Source organism: Nannospalax galili, unplaced genomic scaffold (genome assembly GCF_000622305.1).
Source record: "Nannospalax galili isolate Female #2095 unplaced genomic scaffold, S.galili_v1.0 scaffold600, whole genome shotgun sequence".
Classification (NCBI taxonomy): Eukaryota; Metazoa; Chordata; class Mammalia; order Rodentia; family Spalacidae; genus Nannospalax; species Nannospalax galili.
This window is the reverse complement of record NW_008348789.1, coordinates 1,300,309-1,308,828: the sequence shown is the minus strand read 5'-3', so window position 1 is coordinate 1,308,828 and position 8,520 is coordinate 1,300,309. Positions and strand designations below refer to the sequence as shown.

The following is an 8,520-nucleotide window of genomic DNA, read 5'->3' as shown; positions in this document are numbered from 1 at the left end:
TTAAAAGAAAAATAATCATAATTATTTTAAAATAGTAAAAAATGTTAATTCTGACTTTTTTCATTTATTCTATGCACAACTTCAAATCAGTAACTCACGGCTGATTCATAAATTACTTTAAACTATGAAGTCAAAAAACCCTTGCTATAAGGATATTTATAGGATGAGAGTGGGAAGACAATTTGTGTTTCCATACAACCTTTTGTTCTTGATGGTCTAATTATTTCTTCAGTAGTTAGAAAAGATATCACAAATTATTAGTCAGATAATGTATTTTGTAGCTGGTTGAAATATTAAAGATAATAGACTTTAATTTCCTCACATTTCCCAGTGAAATTATTAACTGGAAGCCTTTTTAATGTCTGAAGGTTGTGAAGACAGCGAGTATAAGAAACCTCACTACAGTCCTAACCATTAGATGGCCAGTTCAACTTTACAATTTCATCACTCTTCAGTTTCTTTATATACATATAAGGGAAGCCAGTCTCAAAAATATTTTAAATGCCTTAAAAATAAGTTCAGTTGTTTGGCCTCCATGATTAAGATAGAAGCAGAAATGTCCATAATATGTCAGAATCTATTAACATTCAGCAGATATTTGTGTGATGTTATTAGCTGCTCTTACTTGAAGATCAGTTCTTACTAGGGTAATTGTTGGTTTTTTACAGTAAAAACAACACCAAAGTGCTGGAATTTATTCTCTCCTGAATATTATATCTAAAATAAAATTTATAGGGAAGTAATATTTGAACATGAAGTCATATGAAAACATTAAATTGATGTCAGAATCATAATATCAATATTTAGAAAATGACTTTAGTATATTCCAGATAAGTAAAAATGACCATTAAGAGGTAAAGTATGTGTGAAATTTAAACAGAAATTCCTGGACATATCAACTGTAACTCACTTATAGGTTTGAGATAATGTTTCCTTTATTGATGGTCATAGTTTATACTGTTTGGAACAATCCAAATAACAGAAAAAAATGTAGCTTAATTCACACACCCATTTGATGCTTATTTTATTCCAATGTGACTCAGAGGGATGTATTTACTAGATAATGGAACCATAAAACTTTCCTGAAAAGGATATCATTGGGGTTTCTACCAAATATCAAAAATGAAAGGACACATATTGCCCTTTTTATTTCTCATTTTCCAATCACTAAAATATAACAAAAATATTTACAGTAGCCTATTTCACAGGAATTCTGCAAGAATCCAACATGATAGCACGTACAAAACTTATTGGAAAAGTTCAAAGATTGAACTAATTTGAGTTATCATTTCTTTCTAGACAGAATTTTTTATTAGACATTTAAGAAGTATGGTCACAACATTTCTCTGAAATCTTATGACTGTGTCTGGAAATTTCAAAGAAAGATGAAATGGTGAGATTTATGTCAGATCAGAGAAATTTCTATATAAATCTTGAACAACCATGTAGCAAAATTTTAAGCTCCATAACTATATGACATTTCATTTCTTTTACTAATCTATACCTCTTCGAGAAAGTGAATATTAAAAACTACTCTAAATTTTATGTAATTGATAGGTATTTCAGTAAATGTTTTTGAAATAACCAGTTTTCTATTAAAAAATACTCTGTTGGAGAAAGTAAATGAATCAACAAAATAATAGCTTTTGAAAACTGACCAATATAGAATACATACCATTAAAATTACATTTAGATATTTTGGACTGAGTTTACTTTCCAGGGTAAATTTTATTTTTGCATTTCACTCTTTAATATTATATGCAAAAATATATCAAAAGCAAAGCTACTATAACACAATGTCTTTCAGTTATAAAACTTACAATAAGGATATCAAAGTATTTTGGCAGATCACAGACATTTTCCTATGCGGTTGGGAACACATATTTTGTTATTTTTTACATTGGTGATTTGCTAAATATTCATTGAAAGTTTATATTTACAGTAATCTGGGTTTAATTCTGAATTCTCTGTGTACTGGCTGTGACATTGTGCCATTTACTTAAATTCTCTGAGCCTTAATTTCTAAAAATAATGAAGAGGGCCAGGGAGATGACTCAGTGGGTAAAGGTGCTTGCCACCAACCCTAGCAACTCAAGTTCTATCCCTAGAATCCACATGTTGGGAGAAATGATTCCTGCAAGTTGCCTCACACACACACACACACACACACACACACACACACAATCTAAAAATAATTAAAAGATGGTAAATTATGTTTAACAGGGTAAACCTCAGAATTTGTAGGTAAGAGTTATAACTGAAATTCATTTAATACACCTGGCATGCAGGAAGCATTTACTATGAGGGACCTATTATTGCCACATGGATCCCGTTTCCATTATCCTCGCCACAAACAGTGTTGCCTGGTGCATAGTCACCTAAAATTGCTTAGCTGTAAGGCATACATTCATAAATGCTGAAGCCATGTATAGTTTAGTTAGAAATGGTTTAGTAATAGGCCTTTCTTTGAGAATGGAAAGGCTTGCTATATGCTTATAAGTGTTAGGATATACAATCATCTGTCTACTAGGGCACAGAGCTAGCTTCCTGGACACCCCTCCTTTATAATGACGATTGCTCATGGACAGGGCTCAGGAAAATAAGATTAGTATCAAAGCTTTAATAACTCTTTAAAAAGGTCACTATTTTTAGGAAAGATGCTCTAAGTGGGACTTCAACCAATATGAGATGCAGGATGATTTAATTGCATGTCCAACAACATACCAGAACCATGAAATGCGCCTGTTTCATTTGCAAGTGCACTGTTAAAGTCTAGTTGGAACCCTCTGTGAAGAAATTAGCAGTTATAGTTCCTGTTTGCTATTTATGCACAGGGCGCATTAATTTCGATTTAAGGAGCCTCGTTTCTGCTAGAAGCCTCTACTGCCAGCCTATAATTGGATAATGTGCTTCCTGCTTAACAGCAGCAAAAGTTGTTTCCCTCTCCTGAAGTGTATTGATCAAGTTTTTGCACCTTCAGCTCTCACCCTTCACCAGCTGAGGGAGCACCAGACCTCTTCATGGGAGGCTGCAGCAGCCCCTCCCCCAGGGTTCTCTCCTGGGGCATCTATGCTTTGGGTAGCACAGTCCTATTTACGTGGATTCACATACACACCCAGGTTTTCTGTTTTCCAAGAAGTTTTTTCACAGAGCTAATATATTAATGAGACATTTTAAAGAGAAAAGTTTACTTGGCATATATAAGGCAAGCAAGCAAGCAAATTCCCTATTGTGCAGGTTTTAGGCATTTTATTATGCAAATGGAGAAGTTTTCTAAAATACATGTGAATATTGCATTGCAAGATCTCTCTCTCTCAACACACACACACACACACACACACACACACACACACACACACAGAGTACACACCAAGGGGGTTGCCATATGTTCCAAGTGAGAGCTACTTGGAGGAGACATGCTGAATATGTCACAGTATTATTGTGAGAGGACAGGGACAGTCATCAGTTGCCTCTCTGGCAATGAGAATTTTCTCACCCTCAAGACATGCAAATGACTTTTTTTCATCTGTTCTTTTTATGTTATTTGCATAATTTTCTCCTGCAAAAGTGAGAGCTGTCAAAAATTAAACATTGGGGGCTTCAGCACTCAGTTGTGTGACCTTTTCCAGAACATTAGAACTCTTCAGGGAACTAGGAACTTTGGCTGTGAGAGAGTGGAGGATACTGAGAAGTGGGTCAGTTGCAGAAGAGTAGATGATGGATGAGGACCTGCAGGTAGGTAAAGGCGTGTGCCTGCATTTAAATACTTGTTTGATATTTCATGTCCCCTAAGATCCTTGTGGATGTTTCTTTTAATCCATCAGCATTTTTAGCAGATAACAGAAGAGATGTGTCTGCTAGGGATGTTGTTTCTTCTGGGTTACTCTGGGTAACAACAGAGTGTAAATCTCTTTGTAAAGGTGATGCTAATCTAAAACACTATCTGAAAAACTACAGGAACAATGCTCTATTTTGTGTGCTGGTTTGTGTGCTTGTGTCTATAAGAAAATGAAAACTGCCAAATATGCTTATTTAGTAGGAATCTGTACTTATTTTCAAGTCAGAGAGTTGCCCTCTGGAGGGCTGTAATAAACCTTTAAAGTCATTTTACTTAGACAAAGGTTGATATATGTAACAGGCTGGGGGCAAGGCAAGTGCAGCGATCTTTTATCGGATTGTATTACACATGTTTGTTTAGCTTTGGACTCGGCTTACAAGCCCGATCAGTCTAGTAATTGTCTCACTGTACCTTACATCAACCAGAAATACATCTCGGAAAAACGACTGGAGAAAGCAGAATTGTTGAAGTCCTGTGTTGGCTAACAAGGTGGCTAATCCTCTTGCAAATTACATTCACAATTTCAGTTCATCCATTAAGCTGGGAAAGACCAGTTTCCTAAGTAGCCTGGGTTTCTTTTCTGATTCCCTGGAGACCCACCACCCCTCTGAGTGCGTTGCCTGCACGCAGGGAGCGTTGCCTGCTAATCAGGTCAATGAATACCGCCTGGCTCCAGAGACATGACAGGCGTCCATCACAGCAGTTAAGGAGCTTGCAAACAGTGCAGGCTCACGGAGAAACTCCCGTTACAAAACATCGCTCAGTCTTCATTTACTCACTGGGAATCTCCAAGGATTTCAGCTGATCTTTTTCTCCCTTTAGACAGCGAGGAGCTGAGCATAAACAGAGGAAGGGAGCACAGCACGCTGCCACTTGGAGGGTGTTGATTGAAAACTTCCATCTCCCCTCCCGTTCATGGTTGATTTGAGGAATTTCTCACGAGATCACTGAGAATCTATCAATTAAGGTAAGTGCTGCTGTGCCTGGCTGGATGCATCACACGGAATCTCTGCACCGAAAGTTCTAACTGCCTACACTGACATTCTGCACTGCAGTAAGTGGCTGGCTATGACAGGAAAAGGCTTAGTTTATAAGCAAGTGTCCTGAATGAGAGCTGGCATTTGGGGATAATGGCATTTCAGAGTCTTACCAAACCTGATCATTCTGCCTTTCACCAGTAGAAAATAAGAGGAAATGAGAAAAGAGGAACGCTTTCTTTTTTTACCTTTTTAATGATCTGTTTAGAGGACTCTGTAGTGCCAAGGTAACTTGATTTTGCTTGAAGTACTTCCTTGATGTCATAGATAAAAATCAGATTCTGAAAGCTTCAAAGTTTAATTGGGTGCAAAGAAAATTTGCAAATGAGAGCTGAGACTGGATGCAGCTGTGCACATTAATGTTGTAAGGACTAAGGACTAAATATCTGATGCTTTCCATAATAGTGTCCATTTAGAAACTGAAATTTAAATGTAGATTTAAGAAAACTTCAGGAAAATGAACCAGGAGTCATTAATATTCTATTGACATAATTTTTAGTTCTTATGCAAGATAGATGGAATTCTTTTATGAGGTAGATTTTGAAGAAAAAGGGAAAAATTAACTGCTTTCTGAAATGTTTATTTTTTAGGAAAGTAATTTCTTTCAGAAGTGATTAAGGTTATGTATTGAAATCTTGACTTTTTGATATTTTACATCTGAGGTTATTTTTATTATTAATTTGCAGTAAATTGAAGTTAGGTTTAGACATCACTTATAGTTGAGGGTAGTTTAAATAAACTAGTTTATCATATTTTTCTGTACCCATTTCTCTCTCATGTCTATGAAAATTATCCAGAGAGGTTACAGAAGAAACTCTTTCCAAAGTTAGATTTCATTATGTAAACTTTTTCCTATCCTCTTTAGTTTACACATGCAAATATAGCCTGACATTTTTATGCCATATTATGGTTAAATATATCAAAAAACAAAACAAAACAAATTATCCACTATAATTACATAGAACCTATTGATTAGTTCTCTAAGTATGGGAAAAATGCTACTTTCCCTGCTATCGTGTGGGTCCCTATCTATAAAGCCATTTTCAAATAATTAAACACACACTATTTAAAATGTGAACACATGTTGTTTAAATATTTATTTATACTGCTCTTCAGTAAGTACTCTGTAATGTTGAAGCACAGAGCAAATATGTAGCTGCTTTTGTATATATTATTTATCATAGTGTTCTAAGTGTGTTTTTAAAGTGAGCACTTGTATTTCCTGAAGTGTTGACTCCACTTTCTCCCTTAGGTATCTTGAGATGAGAGGTTTTATAAAGATGTCAGAACACTGTTTATATTAATTGGCTATCCTGCAATTCTCAGGAGAGCTTTTCAGGCCAGTGCTGATGTTACTTCTTCCTACACAAGGATAAAATGTTTGCGAGACTCCTTTAGGCTGGTGTCCTTGTGTATTTGGTGGTTGTCTGTGTTTTCAGCCAATGCCTAAAGGCATTTACCACTGCTGTTTTACTAAGCCTTCTATCTCTTTGTTGGGATGGAGGATCTCAAAAGCTTTAATGATAACTACAGGATGATTGTGTTCAGTAGAGTGCCTACCACTCCGTCTGTCACTTTTTTTTTCCATTCTTTTAAGAAAACTAGGTAAACAGAAAGAAATAGCCAAAGAGAGGCATATTTAATATTAAAACATTTATTCATTGATGGAATCATCTCTTTATAATAGACTTCCTGAGAGCTAAGTTCTAATTGACGATAGCATCAGATCATATGAATTTTTGTTGGATGTTCTGATCAATGGAATATATGGTTATTGAACAGTACATTTAGTGTGTACTAAAATATTTGTTTATATATAAACATGAAAATGATTGTAGTCCATGCTCACATAGATGTTTCCAAGGACTTTTACCATTTTGGTTGTTATTACCCAAATTTACATTGTGCAAATGTTTGAGGGACTGGAGAAAGTCTTGTGAACAATTGAAAATAATAGCTTAGGCCCACAAGATGACTCAGTGGGCAAAGGAACTTGCCACTAATTCTGAACACCTGAGTTTGATCCCTGTAGCCCAAGTGGTGTAAGGAGAGAAAAGACTCCTACAAGTTGTCTTCTGACCTCTACATGTGTGCTATGGCATGTGTGTTTGTGCGTGGGATACAGGGGGTTTGATGCCCTCTTCTGGCCTCTGTGAGCATGTGCATGCATATGTTCAGGCACATATATACACAACTAAAGTAAAAAAATAAATAAATAAAATAAATGAATAAATCTTTAAAAACAACAGCCTGTACTAGATATAGCAAATAAGAGGTTCAATAGCAATTGGAAACATGATCAAGAAAATGTATATATATTTTGCATGTATGTATTTACACATAATCTATAATGCCAATAAGCAGAATTTTGAGTATCTTAGTTTTATTGATGGATAAATTATCAGCTTACCCTACTTTATGTAATAGGACAGGAAAATAATATGTGAATACTTTAATTGCAAAGGAATAATCTTAATCTATAAAGTGTTGTATTCCAAAAGAGCTTGTAATGGTATATGTTGGTAATAGGAAGCAGGCATAGGTACACTCATCAGGACTATGTGGCCAGTACCCACTGGCCTCTGCATGTTTGACTAGAAGTAAATATGAACAGGTCTCATGCCATTGCAAGACTGCCTAAGGACCACCTTGGCCTTATGTGAAAACCATGAGAAAATGATTCTCTCTGTGAGGTAATGAATATCAGATTTGGTGGGGTTAAATAGAAAATACTTTGTGGATCACCAGGATTTGATGGGCCTGAGCTGAACTTGGGAAGCATAGAGATGGTTGTATCTAGGAATTATATAAGGTGCAGGTATGAGATGGGTATGAAGCAAAGAAATTGCCTTACACTAATAGAAGTGATGGAATTGCCTGATTAGCCATAAAGTCTCAGCACAACAAGAAAAGGACTGCCTGGAGGTAGCCAGTGAATCTGTGCTAACCAAGGTTTACTCTAGACACCCCAAAAAGTAGTGAGATGTTTTTCCACTTTTACAACTGATACAGTTGTATCAGTCCAGTTAACCAATTGGAACTAAGCAAATCTATTTTCCTTACAAATTACAAGTTTATCATAGCCGTAATTTATTATATGCTTATAATTTTGGTAGCCAATGGATGGGGCAGCATTGAAGCACTGTGGGTACATATCCTGAATGTTACTGTCTGAGGTTAAGGCCAGGTGAGGTCACTTCATTGCTTTGGCCTTAGACAAGTTAGTTAAGGAAGCTAAACTCTGTTCTTGTGTTCTTTAAAATGATATAATCATGTTGCATGTCCCATAGCCCTTTTGTGACACATAAAGGGGATGATTGGTCAAACACACTTATATAATCTGTCACCTGCTTTGAAAATGATAGCATAAGCAGGAAACATTTCTATTTATCTCCCACTTGACTTAACAAGGACAAATTATTAGGGAAATTATATTCTTATGGCAAGTATAAAAAAGTGTGAGCATAATCTTCTGGATCATGTTCCTAATACTGTGTTTATACCAGGACCTGGCATGTTAGGAAAATACAGTTTATTTCAGTTCATAACTACTAGTGAGTGAATGTTTCATAAAAGAATGTAATCTAGGAGTCAATTTGGAGAAAGTTTCCTACTTTGGACAGAGGACTAAAGAAGCAATTGAAT

General features: G+C 35.7%; 1 protein-coding gene across 2 annotated transcripts in view; it reads left to right on the top strand.

The window, feature by feature from the left end:
- Cdh12 (cadherin 12) overlaps positions 1 to 8,520 on the top strand; it is a 1,253,457-nt gene that overhangs the window by 719,298 nt on the left and 525,639 nt on the right. Inside the window, exons 1-2 of one of the 2 annotated variants that reach the window (XM_008846025.1) lie at positions 3,677 to 3,735; positions 4,661 to 4,805. The gene's annotated coding sequence lies outside the window, so the exon portion shown is untranslated. Of the gene's footprint in view, positions 1 to 3,676; positions 3,736 to 4,660; positions 4,806 to 8,520 lie in introns of those variants that run through there. The other variant, XM_008846023.1, reaches the window with a different exon arrangement.